Source organism: Melanerpes formicivorus, unplaced genomic scaffold, assembly GCF_026170545.1.
Source record: "Melanerpes formicivorus ecotype bairdi unplaced genomic scaffold, bMelFor1.0.p_v2 SCAF_2, whole genome shotgun sequence".
In the NCBI taxonomy this organism is placed as follows: domain Eukaryota; kingdom Metazoa; phylum Chordata; class Aves; order Piciformes; family Picidae; genus Melanerpes; species Melanerpes formicivorus.
In genome coordinates, this window is record NW_027142354.1 from 22,008,507 (window position 1) to 22,035,328 (window position 26,822).

The following is a 26,822-nucleotide window of genomic DNA, read 5'->3' on the forward strand; positions in this document are numbered from 1 at the left end:
TTATTTTTAATTTTATGTTAATACAGTTTAATTAGACCAAAGTAAGACTTAGATGTCACCAAGTCATACCAAACCAGTTGCTGGAAACAATATTGTCATGTAAAAGCACTCAGACATGGCTTAATTAACCTCTTTATGAATGTTTTAAAATATTTTACTAATTAGATAGAACTGTCATATAGCAATAAATACCAAGTAATTGCTACTAGATAGTTTAGAAGTTAAAGCACTACATTCCAATTAAAACTAGAACTATATATCACTTCACTAAGAGCATCTTTAATTTTAAATTACAAAAATGTTTCTATACTTAATTTCATATTGTTTGGGACTTTTTATGCATTCTGCTCGGCGTGTCTCTGAAATCTCTGAGCAAGTGCTACCATAAGAATTACCTTTTTGAATGGAAATTGCTCCCATTGAGTGGTGAGTGAGAAGAGGAAAGCAGACTTACCCTAGGAAAACAGTTTTGCATTTCACTTTTTAAGAACTAGGTTTCCAGAAGTAACTGTCAGTTTCTTCAACATAAAAAAGTTTCATGGTAAAAGTTTGTAGTATAAGTCTGATAGACTATTCAGAAATTAAACCAACAAATTGAGACAGCTTCATAATAATAACAGTCATAACATAAAGATTAAACAGTTCCAAGACAGAGCTTAAATAGAAACACTCTGCAATCACATGTATGTAATTAGTTTTAGACTGTCTATATAATTCATTTGAAAATGTGAGTTATTTAATGAAAAAACAGGGGGGCAGAATACTTTTAATAAGATTTTAAACAGTTAAATACATAATCTGCCAGGAGAAAGGACTTTAAAAAGTACTGGACTGGGAAAATGAGTACTTAAAAGAAGCCAGCACTGCATATGTATTCACAATGCACAAACCCAGTTACTTCCTTTAGGAAGTTATGAAGTTGGAATGAAAAAAAAAAAGGAACATTGTAGAGATACTTCTAATGACTTCCCATGATAAATAAAGCTGCATAAACTGAGACCTATTTCATATTACAGTGAGTGACATGTAACAGATTCCATGTAGTGGCTTGATACTAAATGAGATTTTAGTGGTATACCTAATTTTTTCCCTTAAGTGATATGATTTTTTTTTTCCCAAAGCTTTGTTATTCTTACAAAACAAGTCTGTTTCTTCTTAAGGTAGGGGTATTCTTAGTAGCTAAAAAGACTGCCATTCATACTTTTACCTCTGAAATGCTTCTGACAAGCTGTCTTCTGGAAATGAAAAACCCATGTATTAAATATAACTATCAATGAATTTCGCAGTCAGTTCAGTAATCTAATATCCCTAACTTCATTATTTTATCCATCATTCCTTCTCCAGTAATGTTCCTTCATTTTGTGAATAATTTCTGTGCATGGTAATGAAGTGATGCTTGTGTTTTCTGTTAGGGAAAGAGGTAAGCAAGTTTCCTTGATAGTCTGTTTCTACATTCACTTTCTGATATATTTTTTAAGTTTTCATGTCATGTAAATAAATGTAAGTTGCCTAGTTGTAGTAATATCTGTTTTGTTTCTACTGCTGAACTACATGAAGAAAGAGTTGATCTTCTGTTTTTAAATTTTCATATTCAGTTCATATCTTTGACTGACAAATACATGTCACTCCAAACTGAATTTTAGACCTGTTACTGAAGTTGACAAAACCCCTCCCATTCATTTTAATAAGCATGATTCCAGCCCTAAATGAGAACAAAAAAAGATTCAGTGTACATTAAAAATGCAGATTCATTGTTCCCCAAAGTAGATTTTAAATTCCAATGATCATTCCAATAGATCTCTCAGTACAGAGCCCAAGAAAATTTTGTACATTATTGTTCATAAGAACAAGACATTATCATATTCATTTGAAGGTCTGTCTCATTTCTAATAGTGATTGGGATGAAGTAGGATATGTATCATCGTCAGCAAGGTAAATATTTCTTCTTCATTCCCCAGTATATCTTCCCAGTTTCCAGTTATCAGTGGCTTATCAGCATCCTAATCAGGATGTTGAATTGAAATTTTTGCATTTTGGGAGATTGGAGGAACTGTTGCTAATAATTTTAAATGTGTTTATTAATTGAACTCCATGATATACTTTGTCGGTAAACTCTGCCATTTCTTTATGCATTGTATGAATAAAATGCTTTCTTTGTAGCCAGGAAGGGGTTGGTCTCTTCTCTCTAGCAACCAGCACCAGAAAAAGGGGACACAGTCTCCTCACCTTGAGCCTAAACTTTCCCCTGGCACAGCTTGAGAAAGTTCTTCATAGAGAGAGTCATTGGCCATTGGAATGTGCTGCCCAGGGAGGTGGTGGAATCACCATCCCTGGTGGTGTTCAAGATGGGATTGGACGTGGCACTTGGTGCCATGGTCTAGTCATGAGGTCTGTGGTGACAGGTTGGACTTGATGATCTTTGAGGTCTCTTCCAACCTTGGTGACACTGTGATATATGTTTGCCTGATATTTTTTTTTTTTTTTTCCTTGTATTATGGAAAACATGTTGAAGTATTGATGTCGATTCATTCCACTTATACTGCTCATGATTCCTGATGTATCCTGCACGGTCATCACTTTTTCTAAACAAAAGAATTCTAACCTTCTGGGGTCTTTGCACTATGAAAAATATTTTACACCTTTCATAACCCATGCTGCCCTTTTCTCAATTTTCTCAAGTATTTTTGCACTCTCCTTAGAGTCATATGACTGCAAACTCTTGCAACAGCCAAGCATCACCAGTTTACCATCTGACATAATGCTGGTTTATGACCAGTACTTTGTTTAGTAACAATTGCAAGCATTTTATTTGCTTTTCTGACTGTCATGAAATGCTGTGCCTATATTTTCAGATAACTGTCTGCAGGGTCTTCAAGCTCTTTCCTGATTAGGACACTGGTATAATGAGGATTGTTTACTTGGTTTTCCTCATGTGTGTTGCTTTACATTTACCAATAGTGAATTTAATCTCTCATCCTATCATGCTATTACTGTTTCTTATAATGGACCACACTGGCCAGCACATTTCCCTTTAGAATCCCAGTAGCAACTTCTCCACATTCTGGAAACTGACTGCTCACTTCTATCACTCATTACAGTGCTTCAACAAGTTACTAATTTATTAAAGGATCATTTTTATGTTTTATAATGACTGTTTATTGTCCACAAGAATCTTGTGGTGGATTTAGGGCACTTTGCACATCTGCATTTTCAAACACTTGCTCAAATACCCTTTGAAGGCATCTTCTATAGGCAATGAAGAGGAGAAATTCAAGCTATCAGCACCTCTGTATGGTGCAACAGAAACAGGTCTGTAAAACAGTAATGGTAACTTTCCCATAACACATACAGTATGGATGTAGATTTATTTCTGACTGTGGTTTGGTTTTGTGGATTGAATACCCACCAGCAGTTGGAATAGACTAAGGAACACATCTTTTGATTTATCTTTATCTCAAAAAAATACCATTCAAGAACTCCAAGACCATTTTATAAGTGTGGATGATCAGGAGATTTACTTTAAAAGCATACTTCTCATCCGAACTAATGCACTAACACAGATGTTTCTCAGACATAATCAGATAGATGCCTATTCTGAAACACTCCTGGTAAGAATCTCTGGGTTTGTGGTTTTTTTACTATATATAACGGATTCCAGAGATTACACTGTGGTCTCACAGGTATGAGTACACTATTTTATTGAAGATTTCTAGGAATACTGATAAATCCAAATAAATCATATCTATATATGTCTCCAGTAATTTTATCATCCATTTTACCACTTCCAGTGCTGTCACATCTGTCATGTTCTGTTCTACTGCTACAGATACTGACTGAAGTGGTAGGATCCACCCTGCAGCAGGTAATGTGGAAACTTCTTAGTTGAATTTTCCTTTTAGTTGAATTATTATGAGTAGCTTTGATACAAATAAATATAAATCTTTAGAGCTTCTGGTATATCTTCTTACGGTAAACTTTTATTTTAGTTTCTTCCTTCAACACATAATGGCAGCCCTCCAACAGCAGGACTCACTATAATTTGTACCTTGAGCTTTATGAGCTACTGCATAGCTGTCTGTCCTACTGCTTCCTCTATATTGTCAAAAGTTGCAGTGTTATTTTATCTCTCTGTATTTGTTTAAAATTCAGAGGAATGTAGGATCATATTAAGAAAACCTTCAGCATGTAAGTGTCTTCATGTGTCTTCACATGGTTTCTTCAATAAGAGCCCTCACTTAACTTTCTCTTCCTGAGGCCAAAAAGATATTTTCTCAGCCTGTCTTGCTATATCATGTGTCTCAGCCCCTTGACCTTCTTGATAGCCTTCTGTTGGATATCAGTGTCTTCCTTGTAGTGGAAATCCTAGAAATGGATGTGTTGTAAACATGGTCTCTGAAGTACAAAATAGAGAGGATGAATTACTTTGTTGACCTACTGGCTATGCTACGTCCTTTAGCATTCACTTTTCTGTCCTGCTGAATGTTGGACCACATTTTCTGGAGTTTTCTTTTTGCTGGTAACATGCTTGTTCAAGACCTGCTTGTTCAAGACCTGCTTGTTACCCATCAAATCTCTCATTAGTTTCAGCTCCAGGTGAGCTTTGGTTTTCCTAACTGCAATTCTTCACACTCTATATTCATCATGGATAATCATCATAGGTGGTGGTTGTGGGTCTCTGTATTCATCATAGGTAGTCCATCTTTGCTTCCATCTGCTGTGCATTTCTTTTGATGTTTGAGTTCAGAAAGGAATTTTGCATTCATCTCTGCTATCCTTCTGACATGCTCACTTGATTTTGAAGAGGCTGACGTACTTTGAAGGGCTTGTCCAGCTTTTGGAGGGCCCTTTCTCTTACAGGGCAGCTTTCCATTCAGCTGTATTCTTGTTAAAACTGTAGTGTCATCTGTGCTGACACACAGTCTTTTAAAATATATTGGCAGATCTCTTCAGGAAGAATACATTATCAATGTAAACTGTCAACTCCTACAGAAGTGTATTGTGGACAAAATTGTAGTTTGCTAATCTCTAAAGTCTAAAACATAATCCAAAACAGATATTAACTATAAAACTATTGAAAATCACACACACTAATGGGAAGTGTATTCTTTTCATATAACAGTAGAAAAGAGTCTAGTGAAAGTCACCCTTTCTGAAAGATACTCATAGTTCTGACTGTACTGACAGAATGAGAAGATGAAGTACACAGGCTAAAATGTTTGCTAGTTAGTTCTTTCAGTTAGTGTTAAAATGTAGCAGCCCATCTCTGTGTGAATTGTGGTTTCACAGATGATGATAAAACTAACAATAGGACCATTTCAAGCACTGACTGACAGCCAAATGAAATCTAATTTAGGAAGTTTTTTTAATTTTAATGCTTACTCTTAATTTATGTTTTTTTACTGCTTTATTCTCATGAATGTATTATTTAACATTGAGTTTACATTATCATTGTTCTTTGAAGAATAATATTTTTCTTTTCATAGTACTGTTTGTTTGGTTGTTTTTTTCCAAGTAAGGGAGAGTACATATCTTTCCACTGCTTTCAGTTCAGTTATAGATTGGTACTGTATATTTCAGGTGACTGATATTCTACTTGTATACATTTTGGGACTACACTGTAAAGTGGGTAAACTCTGAATCTTTTTTTCCTGGGAAGGTGCAATTGATAATTTCACATACTCAAAGTAAAATTCTGGTCTTTATCTTGTACTTCTATAGCTCATCATTACTACTAAAGTTCAGTCTTAAAATATGGCTGATCTTTTGCCCTTTTTTTTTTCATATTGAGTATGTATTTACATCTTACTAGTAATTGCTAACAACCATCTACAATTTACATAACCCTTCAGAAGGTCAACTTTTATTTTCCTTAATACCTTGAAAGATATGTGCAAAACAAAGACTCACTATCAGCTTAGCTGAAACACTGTTTCTTTGTCAAATTCCTCATCCACACTGTAGTATTACTTCTGAACCACAACTACTAAATTCTAAATTTTTATATTAGTTCAGAGAAATGCCAACCCAGACCTATTGTCTTCTATGTCCTGGTTCAGCCAAAACCAGTGGAAAGTAAGGGAAAGCTGGTGGCAGAAATATAAAATGATCTGAAATTTTCCTCTTGTAATTGCACAGCGTATTCCACACTCCTAACTTTCAAAAATTCTTTAAGGGACTGACTCATGTCTTCTGTTATATTTTTGTGTTGTATTACTAAATTAACAACTCAATGTTTTCTATAAGACAGTAAGATGAGTATTCAGTCATTTGAATCTCCCTTATTTTTTTGCAACATTGTATGACATTTTCCATGCATTAATTATGCACTTTATGAATAAATTTTTATTATTCTAAAAAAAAATTCCATTTCCTAATTGTACTACCTGCCCCGTGGTTCGTTTAATCAGGAAGAACAGAAGTTCCCAATATATTTTCACATATGCTATTCATTATTACATGTATTTTCAATAAGATAACTTTTATTCATCAGCTTTTTGAAGTAATCACTTGCAGTCTTCCTATGCCTGAGATTTATTTTTTTTCTAAATCCTTAAGCAGTCTCACTGTTTCGCTATCTCTGAACTCTCTTTAATCCTGAAGTTTCTTTTGAATGGAAGCGATCATTACTTCCTACAATGTTCCAGATGATTGGCATTTCTTTTTTTTTTCTCTGTCATAATATTCCATACTTTGTAAATTATTTTTCTTTACTGATAAGGCAGAGCTCCCTAATAAGCACTGTATTTTTAATTTCTAAGTGAATGATTGAGTTGGCCTTTGATTTTGAGGTGACATAGCCAAATTACTGAAGTTGGTTTTTTTTCACCTGTATGGCTTGTTTTGTGTTTAGTAATACTCATTACATTTCAGGTCATGTGTTCATTCTGTTACTATGGTAATGAGTAGAACACATGTTATTGTTGTTATTTTTTTCTGTCCATCTTGTAGAGTCTTTGAGGAATTCAGAGGAAGAAGGAAATTCCTTTTTCTGAAAATTAATTGGAAGTCCAGGTCCATTATGACTTAAGCAAATTAGACTGCTGCAGCTCCTGAATCTGAAAGTCTCTTTGCATGCAGATTGAAGTAGTGGCAACCTGGCTTGTACTAGAAATGCTGTGTCCAGCAGGAGTAGGGAGGCAATTGTCCCCTTGTACCTGGCTCTGGTGAGGCCACACCTCAAGTATTGTGTCCAGTTTTGGACACCTCAATTCAAGAGAGATGTGGAGGTGCTGGAGCAAGTGCAGAGGAAGCAATGAAGCTGCTGAAGGGCCTGGAGAATAAAGCTTATGAAGAGTGGCTGAAGGAGCTGGGTCTGTTTAGTTTGAAAAAGCAATGAGGTCTCCCCTCAGCCGCCTCTATCTACAACCTGAAAGGAACATTGTGGAGAGGCTGGTGCTGGTCTCTTCTCCCAAAAAAATTAGTGATACAACAAGAGGGAACAGCCTGAAGCTGTAACTGGGTAGGTTTAGACCAGACATGAGGAAAAATTTTCTTCACAGAAAGAGTGGTCAGGCATTGGAATGTGCTGCCTAGGGAGGTGGTTGAGTCACCAGCCCTGGATGTGTTTAAAGGCTGTTTGGGATGCTTAGGGATATGGTTTAGGGGTGAACCTTGTAGAGTAGGGTTGTCATGGTGATCCTGAGGGTCTTTTCCTACCTGAATGTTTCTGTGATTCTGTAATATGGAACCTGTTGATCTTCACCCAGGTTAAGAATGCCATTTGTTTGATCTCACGTAACCGATATGATGTAACATATGAACAATTTGTTGAACATCCTACTGATACTGCATGGGTTTTCTGGGGTAATATTAAAAAAATACATATTTTGGTAGGGAAGTTTGCTTTCTCTTATTATGTCTCTTCTGTTGTCCCACCAATAAATGCCAATTATTCAAGTTTAAGCAGGAAAAGATGGCATCTTATATATTAAGAACAGCTTTTTAATTTTTTTTTCTGTAGTGTATATTTCTGTATCTGCAGAAGTGCACCAAACACCCTTCATTAGGTAATTGCAGTGCAAGTAAGAAATGGGAAACATAATTTTTAGATATTATAATGAAAACTTGAAGACCTGTGAGTCTGACATATCTCTGAAGAAGCTTAATCACATTTTATGCTTGGAGAGAAAAAAAGAAGAACTGGCTGTATAAACCTAAAATTTCCACTTCTGTTTGTGGTTACTTTCTCCTCACTTGTTAATATAGGATACTAGTTAGTTCTGTGCTCTGTCAAGTGTCCAGCTCATTGTGAATGAACCAGTGGAACGCCCATATGTTCTGACAATTTTTGCTGATATCTGGCTTTATCCAGGTGACAGACTTTCACTGAGCCTATTCTAGTCAAAATCTTTTTTCCTTTATCTTTCTAGATTTGAGGTCTGTCCTGGTTCACTCCAATTGCTGTTTGGCCACAACCAACCAAATAATCCCTTACCTCCATACTAGAGTTTAGACCTAAATCTGGAGAAATCTACATTGGGGGGATCATTTCTGTAGAATGACTGAATCTGGAAACTCAAACTGGCTGGAAGAAGCTAACTATATCTATCCATCTTTTCCAGCTGTTATTTATTTGGTGGCATTGAAGTGATTCCAATCAACTTGTCTTTTCATTTCAGAATTAGTGACTCAAGCTTCCATTATATAAGCCTGAGAAATGTGAATTGAAAAAAAGAAAGAAAAGACAAAAGACAAATTGCTTCACTAGGGTGATTAGGCAGCAAAAACATTTTCTATACAGAGATAAGCAGAATTAAATTAAGAGGTAGTGGGTACTCTTAAAAGAATATTTGTGTCTTCTTACTCAAAGTTTTATTGTATCTTTTCATCTTGAATTTATATGAATCCTTCGATAAGTATATTACATATGAGTAGTATTGTATGACTTAAGATAACCACTGTGCTATTTTGTTTGCTTATGAGTATCCTTATAGTGTTCCTCTTCAAATATATGGCATGTAAAACATAATTCTCTTTCAGTTAGAGAGATTACTTGGTTTTTATGTCTTTTTACCAAAGTGATTAAATAGAGTTAATGGTTTTGTTCACATTCCCAGCTAGGAGGAAAAAACTGTTTATGGAATTCATGTTTTTGTTGCAATTTTGTTTATTCATAAGGAAGTGTGAAGTTCTGCTTTCCTTAACACTAGAGGTGTTCAACAACCAGAAACCTTCTCTTTTAACCTCCGCTTTGCATGCTAGTTTTGGAAGAATTTGATTAAGAAGCTGTAAAACCACAAACTGAATTAAAGGAAAAATTAGATGAGAAGCACAAAGTAAGAAATGAATTGTGCAGAGTTGTGCTGATAACATTGAAGCTGACACCTTTTTCTAAAACCCCTTGAATTTCAGAAGCATAAAGGATAGTGTTGACAATATCAGCTCTCAGAAGGCGTGGACAATCAGATGCTTGTCATCTAAACTTTACATCCCCAATGTATGGAATAAGATCTGTTATATGAATCTGTTCTCAAAAGTCTGGAATTTCATTAAAGGATTGGAAAGCCAAATGTGTACTGTCAGATCTAGATCTTTCCTCTGCCAAATAGTGCTATAGATGGCTGGACTTAATGATCTTAAGGGTCTTTTCTAACTTAAATATTTCCATGATTGTGTGGGAACAGATGAATTGAACATAACATGGTGGGTGTTTGGGGCAGGCTGAATAGAATTAGGTCATGTTATTAAGAGCATTTCTAGATTTGTGCCACAGCTAATGACAATTTTTCATACACTACATGAGTGAGGATGTGAAACCTGCTTCTTAAAAAAAATTGTGGGTTTTTTTTTTTTTAATTTTTCATTTTGCTTAGTTCATTGGTTTCCTACAGTCCTCTGCCATTTCTACAGTATTTTATACCATGATCGCAACTCTTGATGAAGCTCCTTTACTTTCTGCCTTCTCTTGTGCTCTGTTGGAAAAAGGAAAGGCAAATATGTAAACATTGATATGCTTATCCAGATAGACTTTCATGGGCTCCACGGTGTATGGTCATCTTTTGTATAGTCTGGAATGTGCTGTAACTGTTACTCAAAAGTCACATTGTTCTTGGACTTATAGAAAGATTTTGTCCAGTATGCTATGCCTTATTATCTTTCTCTATATGAGCAGAGAAGAAAATAAATATTTTCCATGCTCAGAGAAATTTAAAAGCTACAAAACTGAGGTAAGCTGAAACTTTCATACACCAATTACTTTTCTCTGAGTGAAAATATTTAAACACAAACATATGAATTCTGAAGTGTTCTGCCACACATAGTTAAGTAATTTCAGCCTTCACAGCCTGAATTTGTGTTGAGGCATTGTGTTCAGAAAGCTGTCAATGCAAATGTGTTTACAAAGCAGATGTGAATGCAGATTGTAGTAATACATCATAAGAAAGAACTGGAAAGTAAAAACTTAGTCCAATATGATTTCCTAACTCTGCTTTCAAAATGTGGAAATGTGAAATCACAATTCAGTTTGAGAGGTTTGAAGTTCTGAATAGTGTATTTAAATAATCTTTAACATATTTCCCTGTGTTTTCTTATAGTTAAAAGCAAGACAAACAAAAAACCCCAGGTATAGGTGACAAAATTGGATTTTCTTCCCTTTTCCATGCCATCAACTTAACCTGTTCTGGTGATCTGAAAATGAGTAGCTAACTGATCAGATGCATGTGATTCCTTTGATTTACACTGTTAGAAAGCAGTCTTCATGACATGCTGGTTTGATTCACTTCTCATAACAGCTTGTAAGAGATAAGGAGGCTGTCAGAAAGATACTGGATGCTCAGGGACTGCTTTTGAAGTTACCCTTGAGCTGACAACTAATGAGGTACTTTTTTAAAAATAACTTACATTTCAGTGTAGATAGCTGTTCTCTTTATTTTTTTGTTTTCTTTGCAAACTAATGGACAAAGTATGATTTCGTTTGCTGGCTGTAATATAAAAACTACCCTACCACCTGACAGAGTTAGTTAATTCTTATTTTCTGGTTTGTTTTGCACCCACCCAACACCACCCCCTTCCCCCCCCCCCCCCCTTTCCCCCTGGTATCTTCTTTACAGTGTGTTAGAGCTAAACAGCAATGTTTTGGTATATTTTTGAAATTTGAAAGATGCATGCATGCAGTTTATAAAGCTTCATTCATCAGCACTGGAGAGAAACATACTTTTAATCAGCATTTGTGGCTCATTCTTCTGAAGTATCAGTATTAGCCAGTATGAGGTATGAGATGGTTTTCTTCTCTGACTTACAATGACAGATTTACAATTCTCTTTTTAAAACCTGCTAGCCATTATCACTTTCTTTCTTAAATTTTTTTTCCATTGTCTCCTTTTCACCCAGCACGTGTGCACAAATAACAGTCGTTGCAGTGACAGTGTGTATCAAACTCCCTAACTATTCTGCTCTATCTGAAATAGAGACATGGCCTCTGGTTTTAGAAAGGAAATTCATTATCTGACATGATAGGTCAACACACAGCATCCTTTGCCAGATAAGTTCACTTACTTGCCATGATGTACAAGAGACGTCAGTTGAATTTTCACATGTGATTATGGATGCTTGAACTAGTGGCTCAGTTATAAAAAAATCCCCAAACATCTGTCTCCAGTTTCCATAGAGAACTGCCCTAACATTGTATCCTCTTCATTGATATTCCAGACCTTGCATATGATATCAGATAATTCTCAGTTATTAACATGAAATATACTGGGGTTTTTTGCACTGGAAAGTGTTGGTATTAAAATTCTTATTTTGATCTCTAGGCATTCTCAAGATGGTGTCTTTTGTTACAATGATAATACTATAGGAGATAAAAACAGAAACATAAATCTTAATGGAGTCATAAGTCAGAAATTTGATTATGATCACCCAAATCTCAATATGTTTAATTATTTTAGTGCTCTTTATTCTATGAGAGTATCCATCTTGAATGCTTGTCAGGTATGATTAGATGAAGTTCTTATAAGGTTTAATTGATCTTACAGAATTTCATATTACAGGAACAAAACTGTAAGTATTGGAACAGCCACTGAATGGTCTGTCAAATATAATTTTGATTATTCAAATAATGAAAACATTTGTTACTCTTAAAATAAAATGTATAAGAGGATTTTGAGTAATTACCCACTTAGAATTTTGTTAGATTCCTGCAGAAATTTGTAAATTGTGTGGCTCTTCAGGTATTGTTAGGCATGACAGATACTTAGAGGTATGGGAAATAATAAAGTATATTGTCATAGGTTTTCTGTAGTTTTCCAGCAACCTCTATGTAAATTTGAAAACAGTTTACTTTACACAGTCCGTTTGGCAGCTATTAATATACATCTTTATAAGATTCAATGTTCCTTCTTATTTCTTATTCAGTCACCTTATAGTGACTGAATAAGGTTTATAGTCACCTTATTAGCACATATCATAATTTGCATTTTTCTGCATTACATAACACTATTTTGGTGGCTAAGCATATAATGGGATAACTTGGGTGATTGAAGGCTGAGTGTACTGCTCCTACTTTGGAACTCATTCCATTGTAGCCTGAGGTTTTAGAATTATTTTTTATTTATTATTATTAATATTATAGAGGATTGTTAAGGAAGGAGGTCCTTAGAAGAAAAGAACACAAGGAATTTCTTCTTTGCATGATTGGTGTCTACTGAAGCTTCAAAAAAATTGATATCCCCACTCTATTAGTGAAGTCTATTTATGCTTTAGCTGTTTGTCTTAGCAATTTTCCACAGTAGAGCTTGATAACTAATATATTACTACAAATTCAGTCAACTCCAACTGATTAGTGGTAGCTTAGATAGACTCATATGTATTGTCGACAAAGTCTTTTTCTAAAGAGTAGCTTTTAACACTTTTCTTTCCAGTTTGACTGTACTGTAATTTGATTAGGAGATATTCCTAAAGCTTCTCCACTTGATGATGTTAGTGGTGCCTGAATTTAGAGCAAAATTCTTGAAAAATAATACTGCATTTCCATCTGTTTTTGAGGATTTTTTTTTTCTCACATTAATTTTTTTGTATCAAAACCTGTCTAGGATATCCCACTATTCATATAACAATTCTAATTTCTTAGCTATCTTTGTTTGTATACTCCCTGAGAATCTTTTTATCTATCCATTAGCATCTGTTCTGCAGCAGTGATCTTTCCTACTAGTTCAAATGATCCTGCCTTGCTACTCAGAAGTCTTTTCCATCATCATTAATTTTTGAACTAATTTTGAAGATTACTTTAAAAAATAGTATACTCTCAATTTACTTTGCATGGATTTGCATAATTAAGGATTTAATGACTTCTGGATGTTTGTATTTGAGGAAAAAAAAATCAAATGGATAATGATAGGGTCTCCTTTTCAAATTGCTTTCTTTTAGAGACTGCATAGGAATGATTGCATTATTAGGGCTACCTGGAAACCTACAAACCTATTTACAAACAAAATTCATAGGAAATGGGAACTGAGAAAATTACTACAAATTGAGCATCAAGCTGCATCTCCCATAAATCAGCTGTGAGCAGTGACATGACAAAATAGTCCAATGTAGGATTTATGCACAAAACAATATAAGCCAAGCTAAAGGCAGACACTTATTTTATATACATTAACTTCTCTTCCCCTACTATTGAATAGTTATATTTCATATTACCTAAGGAACCAAATAAGTGGTTTTAGAGTTTGTAATCTTACCTTTATCTTTAATGTGATGTTTAGTCCATTTGAATTTTCTGTCCTATTTCCTGGTGTTACATATTTATCTGACCTATTTAACTATGAATTAATACAGCTATGGCCAACAAAGTGTTTGAAAAGGGAAACAAAAACATAGACATAACTGTGATTTATAAAAGTCCTCTGTGTGAATTTTTCCCTCGTTTATTCTTCTGATTAATGTGAAAATGGAATAGCTTTCCTACTGAATCTAGAAACACTCTGAAAGACAAAACTGTTATAAGTATCAATCAAAAAAACTTATAAGTATATAAAGATACATACCTAAATGTATATCAATACTATAGTTTACCAACAGATACAGCATGATGTGTTGGACCTCCTCAGTGTGTTTTTCAAGGACAGTTTGCAGATCCAATGAACTGATCACATTTCATCTAGTAAAAATAGTATAAAGCCTTTTTGTTTCAAATTCATTTTGCAACACATTGCAGAGTTCATCTTCCACTGATAAATTGAATAGAAAAGACAAAGAACTGGGCAATGATCCTGTGAAATACACTCTGACTTGCTCTACTGTGTGATACTGGATTTTGCTTAATGTAATTGTTGAGATTTGCTGAGATAATAAAGCAGAGTGCAAGCTCCTGTTCGGCTGTTAGTTATTCTACTTCAGTTTACATTCCACAAATTTGTCTTAGGTTTTCACTTTTTATTACTTTCAAAGAATCATGGAATCATAGAATGCACTGGGCTGGAAGAAAATAAAAAATCAGCTAGAACTGCTATTGCCATGGTTTACTGTTGTTATTTATCTAAGCCTCTGTGGTAGTTTTTCCTTTTCTGTAATTTTCAGAAGAGAGTCATCTAGACTGAAAAAAAGTTCTTTATTCAGAATGCTTCAAATTTAAAGCATTACATTAGCATATTGGTAGCATACTAAATAAGCTTAGTAAGCATGATCCTTATTTCTTACGGTGAGAAGTCTAATTTTGAGGCAAGAATGCGAGGTATAGCTTTGCTTTTGAAAGGAGTTGATTAGGAATTATGTTTTTTAATTTGCTACACAAACTTAAAAGATTGCTATTAATATATATTCAAAACATTACTGCATTATCTTCCACTCATTGTCTATTCACATCTGTTAGGATTTTAAGTTGGCAACTGCTACAATGATATTGTAAAAATAATATTTTACTGATTTCTATGAAGACTATAGATAAGCCTGCAAAGTAGATACGCAAAATGAAAGCAAGCTTCCAAGTTTCATGGTGGCAATTCTGATGTGTACATCAGGTACGCAGAAAAGAGAATTAAAAATGGCACACCTTGCAATATTTTATGCTTTCCAAATGCATACATGACACTTATTACCTCGTACAAATAAGCAAAACTTTTGTTTCCTCCTTGTATTTATCTAGACTCTCAATAATATGGACTTTGTTAACAAGAAATTAAGAACCATTAAGCCTATACGTTCCCAGCATTACAAGTTACATGTGACTATAACTTTTCAATGTAAATGCAGCATTGAAACAAACAAAAAAAAGTATAATGAGACAACATAAAATGTCTTATGCCAAAAGGACCCATGCAGTGACATTGAAAGTAGGGTCACTAGTCATAGTTTTAATTAGAAAACAATTCTTTACTAACTCATTCAGTTGCCAAGTAAGAGCAATGCATTTACTGTAAGAAATGTCACTTGAATTTAGGCAAATGACCAGTGAGTTTACCCAGATTACAGAATCTTTTATATATTTCAGAGATAATTTGTTTGTAACTTTTCTAATCCAAATAAAGCCTTGTGTATTGCAGTACATTTTAATATATTCCATCCAGATTTTACCTAAACCCTTCCTGAAACTAATATATAATTTGGAAAAAGGTTTCCTTGAAAGAGCAAATAAATGCTGATGAAAGCAACCAGACCTACAGGGGGAAGGTTTGCTGTATTCAGTGTCTCAAGGGAGTGTTTGATCAACACTTGGGCCCTTTGAAGTGCCATATTTTATTATACTTGAGTAGATTTATTATGAGTACCAAATTCAGGAAGATCTATTGAATTCTGTGATGTGATTAATATGAATGTGCTCAGTTATCATAACAATAACATTATATCCAGTAAATGTAGAAAACTTCTGTTTGGGTTGTTGTGGCATTTTGCACATAAATCCAAATGACTATAGCTAGATAAATTATCACAGGTAAATATATCACAAAGAAGTGAATGAGAAATTTAGATATTTAAGTTTCTATTGTATTTGTTGACAACTTATGATCTCAAAAAAAGTCAGCAGAAGTCATGTGGATGTAGTGACTGAAAATAATCTGAATACTTCTTTCCAATTGTGAAATACCATTTTCAGTGACACCATCAATGTAAAGTTGTATTCTGTGATTCATTTCACAGACACCCATGTAAGATGCCACAAGCAACAGTAGTCTCCTCCTAAAGCACAGTTTATTTTTACCTTTTTGAGCGTAATATTGTCTAATCAACTCAACTCAATATTCTTGGATGACACATCTCCACCAAACATTTTGTCCATATATACTTTGATATATATTTAACATAATTATAAGTCTGCTTGTATAAATTTTATTGATTTCTTTCTTGCAAATGTGTTTGTGTTCTTCACTCCACCTCAGTTTGTGTAAGCCATGCCAACCTCCACATTTATCCAAAGATATTAACAGGGTCATTAGCTAACAGATATGGCCTTAAGCAGTGACACAGCACTAAGTACACAGATTGCACAGTCTCTGTTATGATTTTATCAGGCACTTATTTGCCTAGACTATAATGCTCATTTGTGATTCAAGATGAGCAACTACTGAGCTATTCACAGTATACAATTTAAAGGCAGGCACCCGGTTTCCTACATCACAGCATTTAGCTGTACAGAAGTAATCTCCTCCACACTGCTGTGTAGTGGACACAGTGACTCCCACTCTGTTTTGATTATAAGTGTAGACGTAGTTCATGTAGACATCTATTAGTCATACTAATCAGATCCTGGGCTGCATCAGGAGAAGTGTGGGCAGCAGGTTGAGGGAGGTGATCCTCCCCCTCTACTCAGCCCTGGTGAGACCCCACCTGGAGTACTGCGTCCAGTTCTGGAGCCCCTATTACAAGAGGGATGTGGAGATGCTGGAAAGTGTCCAGAGAAGGGCCACAAGGATGATCAGAGGGCTGGAGCACCTCTCCTGTGAGGACAGACTGAAGGAGTTGAGGCTGTTCAGTCTGCAGAAGAGAAGGCTCCGAGGTGACCTAATTGTGGCCTTCCACTATCTGAAGGGGGCCTACAGGAAGGCTGGGGAAGGATTTCTCAGATCTCAGGTAGTGATAGGACTAGGGGGAATGGAATGAAGCTGGAGGTGGGGAGATTCAGGCTAGATGTGAGGAGGAGGTTCTTCACCATGAGAGTGGTGAAACCCTGGAATGTGTTGTCCAGGGAGGTGGTTGGGGCCCCGTCCCTGGAGGTGTTTAAGAGCAGGCTGGATGAGGCTCTGGCCAGCCTGATCTAGAGTGGGGTGTCCCTGCCCATGGCAGGAGGGTTGGAACTAGGTGATCCTTGTGGTCCCTTCCAACCCTGAATGATACTATGATACTGTAGGTTATTAGCTCTGAAAATTCTGTGCTCATCTCAAGTTTTGGCTTATTTGAAATAACACTGATTTTCATAGGAGGAGGGTTTAAAATTTTCCATGGCAGCTCAGTCAATTTGTTACAAAATGTAATCTTGACAATTCCAATAATACCCTGGCTATTTTGTTTCTTGGTTCAGCCTTGAAATGAGGGCAACACCTTCACAGTGTTTGGTATCAGCCAGCAGGTGGTGCAGTATTCCCTTCCATATCTTAGCCTCTGTCATTGTCTGGAAATGGTTTATTTAGTATGGGATTCACTTGTAGTTTACCTTTGGAGAGCATTCAGCATTACTGAACATTGCCTCCCGTATTGCATTCCCCCAGATCATGACTAAACAGTGTGAAGTAACTTAAGAGCTGTTTTCCAGGACTCTTGGAGGCCACGGGGCAAAGAATTTCTGCTGGTTACCTTCTTACTCTTAGACAGTTCTTAGCTCCAAAACTGCTCTTGATCCCTCCTCCTTCTTAGGCACACTTTCAGGCAATAAGAATGCTTGGAGTTTCCTCAGTCTATTTCCTGAAGTTAGTGAGCATTCGCACATTGTAGCCCTGCTTTCTCCAACTTGTCTCAGGAAGATGTGGTTGTGTAACTTCTTTCTTGATAAGACTCAAGAGTTCCTGGCCCAGATATACAGCATTCATGGCAAATGTTTCAATATATTTCAGTATCTTTCTGGTTGTTTATCTGCAGATATGAAGATATGGTCTTTCTGGGGAGGAATGTCTTTTACATACATAGGAAACTGAATCAAACAAGCTACCTGTGCTGGTGAAACAGAATCCTGAATGAGTTCTTTACCAGGAGGGTGGTGAGACACTGGAACAGATCACCCAGGGAGGTGGTAGAAGTCCCACCTCTGGAAGTGTTTAAGGCCAGTCTAGATGGGGCTCTGAGCAACCTGCTCTAGTGTGAGGTGTCCCCACCCATGATCCTTGAGGTCCCTTCCACCCCTGACAATTCCGTGATTCTATGTACCACTAAATCACTTAAAAATTTGGGGGATGGCTTTGAAGAGCTGTCAGTCAGACAGTCAGTTATGCAATCACTTTTTTAACATATGCCACAGACCCCTTGCAGCTTTGTGGCACTTCCTGAACATCTCTTGATCTTAAACATTAGTAAAGGTTTAACCAGTTTCCCCCTGTAAGAGAACTTGTTAATCAGTACAGAGCTCAATCTTGTTCCATGGCTCTGAAGAAGCCATGAGACCAGTCAAGCACTTTTTTATATGCTTGACTTCACCTTGTGTGTTTTTTAGTGTCTATAATCAATTCCAGGAGAGCAAAGAATTCCTATAATAAAGAGGTATACACATCTTAAAATATTCCAGTTACTAGAGTAACTGTATCCACCCTCAGGAAAGCCAGGTGTTTTTATACATTTTACCCAATATCATATTCTAAACAGTATTAAATGTTAAATATTCCATGAAATACTATTAAAATACATATACTTAAAAAAATGTGCTGGGTACAAAGTAAGCAATTTCTTGAACTTAGTTAAAATTTGGTTTGTTACTTAGTTAAATTAACTCTGCAGATATACAATTAGAAGGCCTGACTAACTGGGTCACCTTTACACATCTTTTTAATTTAATTAAGCTTAATCAGTATGAAAATCAAGTTCATTCAGAAGCCCTATGCTTGGGATTCTAGGAAGTAGAACAATGTCCAGAAGTTTGTGCATCTTAGATTTGTGACTGGTTTAAGTCTGGCAAGAGGCTGACTATATGCCAGTGTTTGGATTTTTAAATTGATATTAGTGTGTTGATGTCCTTTTAGAAGCAAGTTCAGCAAATGTGCTGACAGTAATGGCTTCCTTTGCCATATTTTATGTAACATAATTTACTGTGACAAATTGTTCTGTCATCTGAATCATATGATAAATCCTTTGAATTTTTCTACAGGTATTTGAAATATTAGAATACAGAATAGAATACAGAATTAACCAAGTTGAAAAAGACCTCTGAGATCATTGAGTCCAACCTGTCACCCAACACCATGTAATCAACTAAACCTTGGCTCTACATGCCTCATCCAGTCTCTTCTTAGACACTTCCAGTGATGGTGAATCCAACACTTCCCTGGGCAGCTCATTCCAATGGCAAATCACTCTTTCTATGAAGAACTTCCTCCTAACATCCAGTCTAAACCTCCCCTGGTGCAGCTCGAGACTGTGTCCTCTTGTTCTGGTGCTGGTTGCCTGGGAGAAGAGACCAACCCCCACCTAGCTACAACCTCCCTTCAGGTAGTTGTAGACAGCAATAAGGTCTCCCCTGAGTCTTATCTTGTCCAGGCTAAGCAACCCCAGCTCCTTCAGCCTCTCCTCACAGGGCTTGTGCTCCAAACCCCTCCCCAGCTTTGTTGTCCTTCTCTGGACACGTTCTATCAAGTCAACATCTTTCCTAAACTGAGGGGCCCAGAACTGGACACAGTACTCGAGGTGTGGCCTAACCAGTGCAGTGTACAGGGGCAGAATGACCTCCCTGCTCCTGTTGGCCACTCTGTTCCTGATCCAGACCAGAATGCCATTGGCCTTCTTGGCCACCTGGGCATATTGCTGGCTCATGTTCAGCCTACTGTCAACCAGCACCCCCAGGTTCCTTTCTGCCTGGCCGCTCTCCAGCCACTCTGTCCCAAGCCTGTAGAAGTGCATGGGGTTGTTGTGGCCAATGTGTAGAACCTGCACTTGGATGTGTTAAATCTCATGCCGTGGGACTCTGCCCATCTGTCCAGCCTGTCAAGGTCCCTCTGGAGAGCTCTCCAAGCCTCTAATAGGTCAACAGCTGCCCCCAGCTTGGTGTCATCTGGTTCCTCCTTCTGGCCCTTCTTTTGGATGGGCATCACATTGACCAGCTTCCAGTCACCTGGGACCTCTCCACTGAGCCAGGACTGTTAAAAAATGATGGAGAGTGGCTTAGCCAGCTCATCTGCCAGCTCTCTCAGCACCCTAGGATGGATCCCATCCGGTCCCATGGACTTGTGGGGATCCAAGTGGCTGAGCAGGTCTCTAACTGCTTCCTCCTGGATTACAGGGGAACTATACTGCTCCCTGATTTCATCTGCCAGCTCAGGAGGCCAGTTGTCTAGAAGACAACCTATATTGCTATTAAAGATTGAGGCAAAGAAGGTGTTAAGTACCTCTGCCTTTTCCTCATCTTTAGTTATAATATTCCCCTCCATGTCCACTAATGACTGGAGGTTGTCCTTGCCCCTCCTTTTACCTTTACTATATTTATAAAAGCATTTTTGTTGTCCTTCACAGCAGTGGCCAGTCTAACCTCTAAATGGGATTTTGCCTCTCTAATTTTTTTTTCTTACATGACCTAGCAACATCCTTAAACATTTCATGGGTAATCTCTCCTTACTTTCAAAGATGGTACCTTCTGAGTTAGTTCCTTAAGTAACCTGAAGTCCGCCCTCCGAAAAGTCCAGAGTGGAGGTTTTTTTGATGCCCCTCTTAGCCTGACTGCATAGTGAGAACTTAATTATCTTATGGTCACTGGACCCCAGACAGCCTCCAACCACCACATCTCCCAACAGCCATTCTCTGTTTGTAAAAAGGTCAAAGCAAGCCTTACCCCTGGTAGGCTCACACAGCAACTGTGATAAGAAGCTATCCTCCATACACTCTAAGAACCTTCTAGACTGCCTCCTCTATGCTGTGTTAAGTTCCCAGCAGATATCTGGCAGGTTGAAATCACCAATAAGAACAAGGTCTAGTGATCTTGAGACAGGCTCTAGCTGCCTATGAAATAATTCATCAACCTCTTCATCCTGGTTGGGTGGTCTATAACAGACTCCAACCAGGATGTCTGCCTTGTTGGCCTTCCCTCTAATTCTCACCCACAGGCACTGAACTTGATCATCCTTAATCTCGAGTTCCATGGCATCTAGAGCCTCCCTGATGTACAGGGCCCCCTCCACCCCTTCTCCCTTGCTTGTCTCTCCTGAAGAGCCTGTGTCCATCAATTATGGTACTCCAGTCATATGAGTCATCCCACCATGTTCCTGTGATGGCAACTACATCAGAACTTTCCTGCTGTAATAAGGCTTCCAGCTCCTCTTCTTTGTTACCCATACTGCATGCATTTGTATACATGCACTTCAGCTGGGCTGCTGGTTTCACCCCTGACTCCAGCGTACCACCCTCAGATTCCTGTCTGGGGGGACTGCTTTCAGCCCCCTCCCCCTTCAAATCTAGTTTAAACCCCTGTCAATGAGTCCTGCCAACTCCCTTCCTAAACCCCTTTTCCCTCTGTGGGATAGGCAATTCTCATGTGCTAGGATCTGTCTCCCCCTCTGGGACAGATATGCTCCATCTGTTACTAGCAGACCTGGTGTCATAGGGAGTTCCCTAAGATCAAAAACCCCAAAATTCTGTTGGTGGCACCAGCCTCAGCCACTTGTTAATTAAACCTGCTATCCTGTTCCTTTCAGTATTCCTTCCTGCAACTAAGGGTATTGATGTAAAAATTACCTGTGCCTCTGACCCCTCAACCAGTTGTCCTGGAGCCTTGAAGTCCTTTTTGATTGCCTTTGGACTTCATCACCCCCACCTGCATAACTATCAAGGGATAGTAATCGACTGTATCAGACTAGGTGGCCTTCTGGTAGCATCCCTGACCCAAGCCCCAGGGAGGAAGCAGACTTCCCTGTGGGAAGGATCCAGCGGACATATGGAGCCCTCTGCTCCCCTCAGAAGGGAATCACCAATAAGAATTACCCTCCTCTTTCTTTTAAGGGAACAATTCCTGACGCAGGGGCAGGCTGTTTTGCTTTAGGGAACACCTTGGATGGTGTGTCTTGTATCTTCTCATTCACCTCACCCTCAACTTCCAGTGCCACATACTTGTTTTGCAAGGGCAGCTGGGAAGGTGAGGGGAGCTGTGAGGGTTTTCCCTTGCCTCTCCTAACAGGGTCCTGTATTTATTCCCTGCTGCTTCTTGGGTCACCTCCCTCTTCTGTGGGAGTCTGCAGATCCTGGTTCCTCAAATCCAACTCCCTTTCACATTCCCTTAGCAAATTCTAGCAAATTCTTTCTTCAGTTCAGCCACTAGATTAAGCAGATAATTGAGCTGCTCACACCTAATGAAGGTGTCCACTGCCCTCCATTTCAAGTGCCAGGCTCCAGCACGCTTTGCAGCCAGTTGCCTGGACACCTGCCTGCTTAAGTTCAACCTCAGTCTGGGTTGACACAGATCTTTTGAAAACAGCTTTTGCAGTGAGTTTCCACTATCCCTATACCTGGCCACATGATCTAACTGGAGAACAATTCAGGAATGAGCCCAAGCGACTCAGCACCTCCCTGCCTCTGGTGACAGCACCACCACTGCAGCAGTCTCTGACCATGCTGTGCTGCCCTCTTGGGAGAGAAAAAAATGACTCAGAGGGTGGTGCGGTGCCTAGGTCCAGCCTCAGTGTGCTGCAGTTGCAGATCTTAGCTTCTCTATGTCCATTGTATTAATTGTGGAAGGGATATAACCAAGTGTAGCAAGCTGGAATTAATCCAAAATTAGGTAAAATTGCCCACCACACATCTTTGAGGAGTATTTATCTTTGTGACAGCTTGGATAACTCTGTTCAGGGAGCAGAAACATTTTTTAGTTATAGTAAGAACTCCTAAGCAGCCCAGTGTGACCCACTGCAGACCCAATATGGGTCTTGGAGAAGGTTGTGTTACTAGAATCCATAAAAATCTTTATCATCTTTCCTTGTCTGGTGTTGTATGTATTACTTTGTCTTCTTACAAAATGGTATTCCAAAGTTCAAGTTTTATAGCTTCTGGAGGATTCAAGATGATCGCAATTAGATAAGAGAATTGCAAAAATTAAATTTAAAAAAGTGGTTTGTTTTTTTTTTTTTTAATGGCTTTAAAAATTCTTATTCAAGAAAGTACCCACATGAGAAAGTAATCTCTTGTAATATTGCCTATGTTGTTGACCTTTGCCTGAGTCTGGACCTTTTACAATTCAGACCAGACTGAAATAAGAACCACCTTTCCTATCTGTTTGCAGAGTTATTGATATGATTTGGTCTTAATATTAATCAGTGCAGTTATCAAAAACATGCAGCTTTAAAAGTTGCAGAAGTAATTTACAGGGTTTCTTTTTCTGCCCTTTACATACTGGTAAATTATTTCATAAACCAGTTTCAATTCTTTGCAATATTCCGTGATTCTAGTGTTCTGAGTAACACCTTTAAATTAAAATTATTGTGGCCTGTGATAATATACTAAGCAGCAGCATTTCTCCTAATTCCAAGGGCAATGAACCATTAGCCTTTTTGCTGCTTCTACTGTAACCAGCTTTTAATTCATGAAAGGACTTCGTTTTGCCTCCTGTGGCTACTAAATTAATAATCTCCTGTGAGGGACTCTCTTGAAAGCTTTTTCAAATCTTAATTCAATATCTACTGAGCCAGATATCCTTTTACCTATTATTTAATCCCTCTTAAAACTGTGGCTTAGATTGCTTTCAACAAGATAAATCTTCAGAGTACAGTCTGCAGATTCCTGTTCTGCCTAACAAGCCTGTTTTATAAAAGTGAGAGACATATAGAACCTTTAATTTAGTGTTGTGAGCTAGCTTCTCAGTTCTTGCTAAACTTTGTGAGACAACCACATAAGTCCCTGGGCTCTTCTCCATGCAGGACTCTGATTGTATTTCTGAAAAGTAAAGATTCTTTTTTAAAAATCAACCTGAAAAGTAAGCTGTTGTCATTAAAAGAGTTATTCAAATGCTATGAGAAATCAGTAAGATTAACTGTATGTTAAGAAATGAATTTATTAACTGTGGACTATGTCTTCCTTGGTCTTTTGTTCAGTTTTCCTTGCTTAATGCTATCAACAAATATACAGTTACATCTTGGGATATTAGTAAAATATGATGGAATGACTTTTCTAGTGTTGGTGGCAGAAGACTAAAACCTAAAAACCTGAAGATTGGAACAGGTTTATGATATGCTTGCTTTGTTTGCTTGCTTGTTTTTCCTGTGACAATGGTCAGAAATCCCACAACAATATATTTTTGGAATTTGTTAACAAAACTGTAGCATGTCTGTTTCTGGAGGGAACCATCAGTAATACCTTTACTTTGCTCAGAGTAAAGATCTAATGGGAAAAGCTTAAAAAAAAAAAGAAATACCTTAATCACATTTATATCATAGTATCATTCAGGGTTGGAAGGGACCACAAGGATCATCTAGTTCCAACCCCCCTGCCATGGGCAGGGACACCCCACACTAGATCAGCCTGGCCAGAGCCTCATCCAGCCTGCTCTTAAACACCCCCAGGGACGGGGCCTCGACCACCTCCCTGGACAACACATTCCAGGGTTTCACCACTCTCATGGTGAAGAACCTCCTCCTCACATCTAGCCTGAATCTTCGCACCTTCAGCTTCATTCCATTCCCCCTAGTCCTATGACTACCTGAGATCCTGAGAAGTCCTTCCCCAGCCTTCCTGTAGGCCCCCTTCAGATACTGGAGGGCCACAATTAGGTCACCTCGGAGCCTTCTCTTCTGCAGACTGAACAGCCCCAACTCCTTCAGTCTGTCCTCATAGGAGAGGTGCTCCAGCCCTCTGATCATCCTCGTGGCCCTTCTCTGGACACGCTCCAGCACCTCCACATCCCTCTTGTAATAGGGGCTCCAGAACTGGACACAGTACTCCAGATGGGGTCTCACCAGAGCTGAGTAGAGGGGGAGAATCACCTCCCTCGACCTGCTAGCCACACTTCTTCTGATGCAGCCCAGGATCTGATTGGCTTTGCGGGCTGCAAGTGCACACTGAGAGCTCATGTTGAGCTTTTTGTCCACCAGCACCCCCAAGTCTCTGTCCTCAGGGCTGCTTTACAGCCAGTCACTGCCCAGCCTATATTTGTGCCTGGGATTGCCTCGACCCAGATGCAGGACCCTGCACTTGCTCTTATTGAACTTCATGAGGCTGGCCTGTGCCCACCTCTCTAGCCTGTCAAGGTCCCTCTGGATGGCCTCCCTTCCCTCCAGCGTGTCTGCTGCACCACACAGCTTGGTGTCATCAGCAAACTTGCTGAGGGTGCAGCTATTCCTTGATTGGATCAACTATGGAATTGCATAACAACTCCAAAGTGAGATATTGATGTAGAGTCATCTTTACATAATTTGAAGAACCATCTCTTCTTTGCAACTGGGGAGAGTGAACACAGCACCACTATTGTATTCTATTTATTATGGCCATTCTGCCCACTTTTCTGCCTAGAGAGAAATGTCAAGAGTCAGGAGCTGTTAAGAACAGTCTCACAGAATGCTTTTAATGCAGAAAAATCACTACTCTAATTTGCCTTGGAGCCATTTGGCTTCCTTACTTTATTATATTTTAAAAAAATATTATGTGTGAAAATGCAAATGATAATGTTTAATGACATGTTTTATAAGCTTCTGCAATTTCTGTACCCATAAAACTGCCAGGTTTTTACTATGTGTATGCTTGAAACTGATGACAAAATTGGATGGATGAACAGTTGCTGTGTGTTACATTGTAGAAGGTTTTCTGGTATTTTATGCTATAGCTTAGTTATTAGAACAAAATACATATACAGATAATTGTGTTTACCTTCTCTCACAGACGCTTTTTCATGTGTGCTTTCTTTCCAGTGTCCCTGTTTATCTCATTTTCTGGTTTGTGTTATTTTTATTAAAACCAAAGAATTTCAAGTTAATTTGACAGACAGCTTTGCACGAATAATTGGCAGAGAGAAAGGAAATTAATGCCAAAATCCAAGAAAGCAATTACTTGTCCACTAGCTTTCCAAATGGGATATAATCAGTTGACAGTCTCTCCTGATTTACCTTCACAATTAATTCTTGAAAAATAATATAAGAGCATTAGATTTCATCTTATAAAAATGGTAGCAAGCATTATTTGAGGAAAATATTAGTATTTTTTTCCAAGAAGTCAATTTTATATGTTTTATACTGACATAACTGCATTCTATGTGTTTTGTTGGGGTGGATGAACTGGTCCGTTCTTCTTCCAAAAAGTTTGAAATTAAATCCATATTTCACAAAATAAATAAATGAAATCTTCCCCAAAGGTAGTGGGGGAGTCTTGCAGTAACCTTCTTATTGTCCTTCTACCTCCAACCTCTGCCTTGGATGTGGGGGTGATTAATCTCTACTTAGCCTCCTCCCTTTGCCTATTACTGGGGCACTATTATCCTCTTTACTCTCCTTTTTCAGAGAATAGATGTCCATTGTTATATCTAATGAAGTGTCTGTAAAATTTAAAGTTTCTTCTTCTGTGCATTCTGCAGTGAAGGAACAACTTCTTACTGGTGCCTAAGTGTAGCTGTGTGAAATTTTTCAGCACCTGAGGCTGGAACTTAATCTACCACAGGACTATGGACCTCTCAGGGGTCATTAATTTCCATTCACCTCTCAAAGCAGATGTACATAATACATATAATATTGCATGGTGTCCAGATGGCCAAGAACACCAATGGCATCGAGGCTTGTCTTAGAAACGCAATG

At 37.9% G+C, this 26,822-nt stretch overlaps 1 protein-coding gene across 2 annotated transcripts in view; it reads left to right on the forward strand.

Moving 5' to 3' along the window:
- Window positions 1-26,822, forward strand: part of PACRG (parkin coregulated) — a 240,024-nt gene that overhangs the window by 93,213 nt on the left and 119,989 nt on the right. The gene's annotated exons all lie outside the window — the stretch shown is intronic.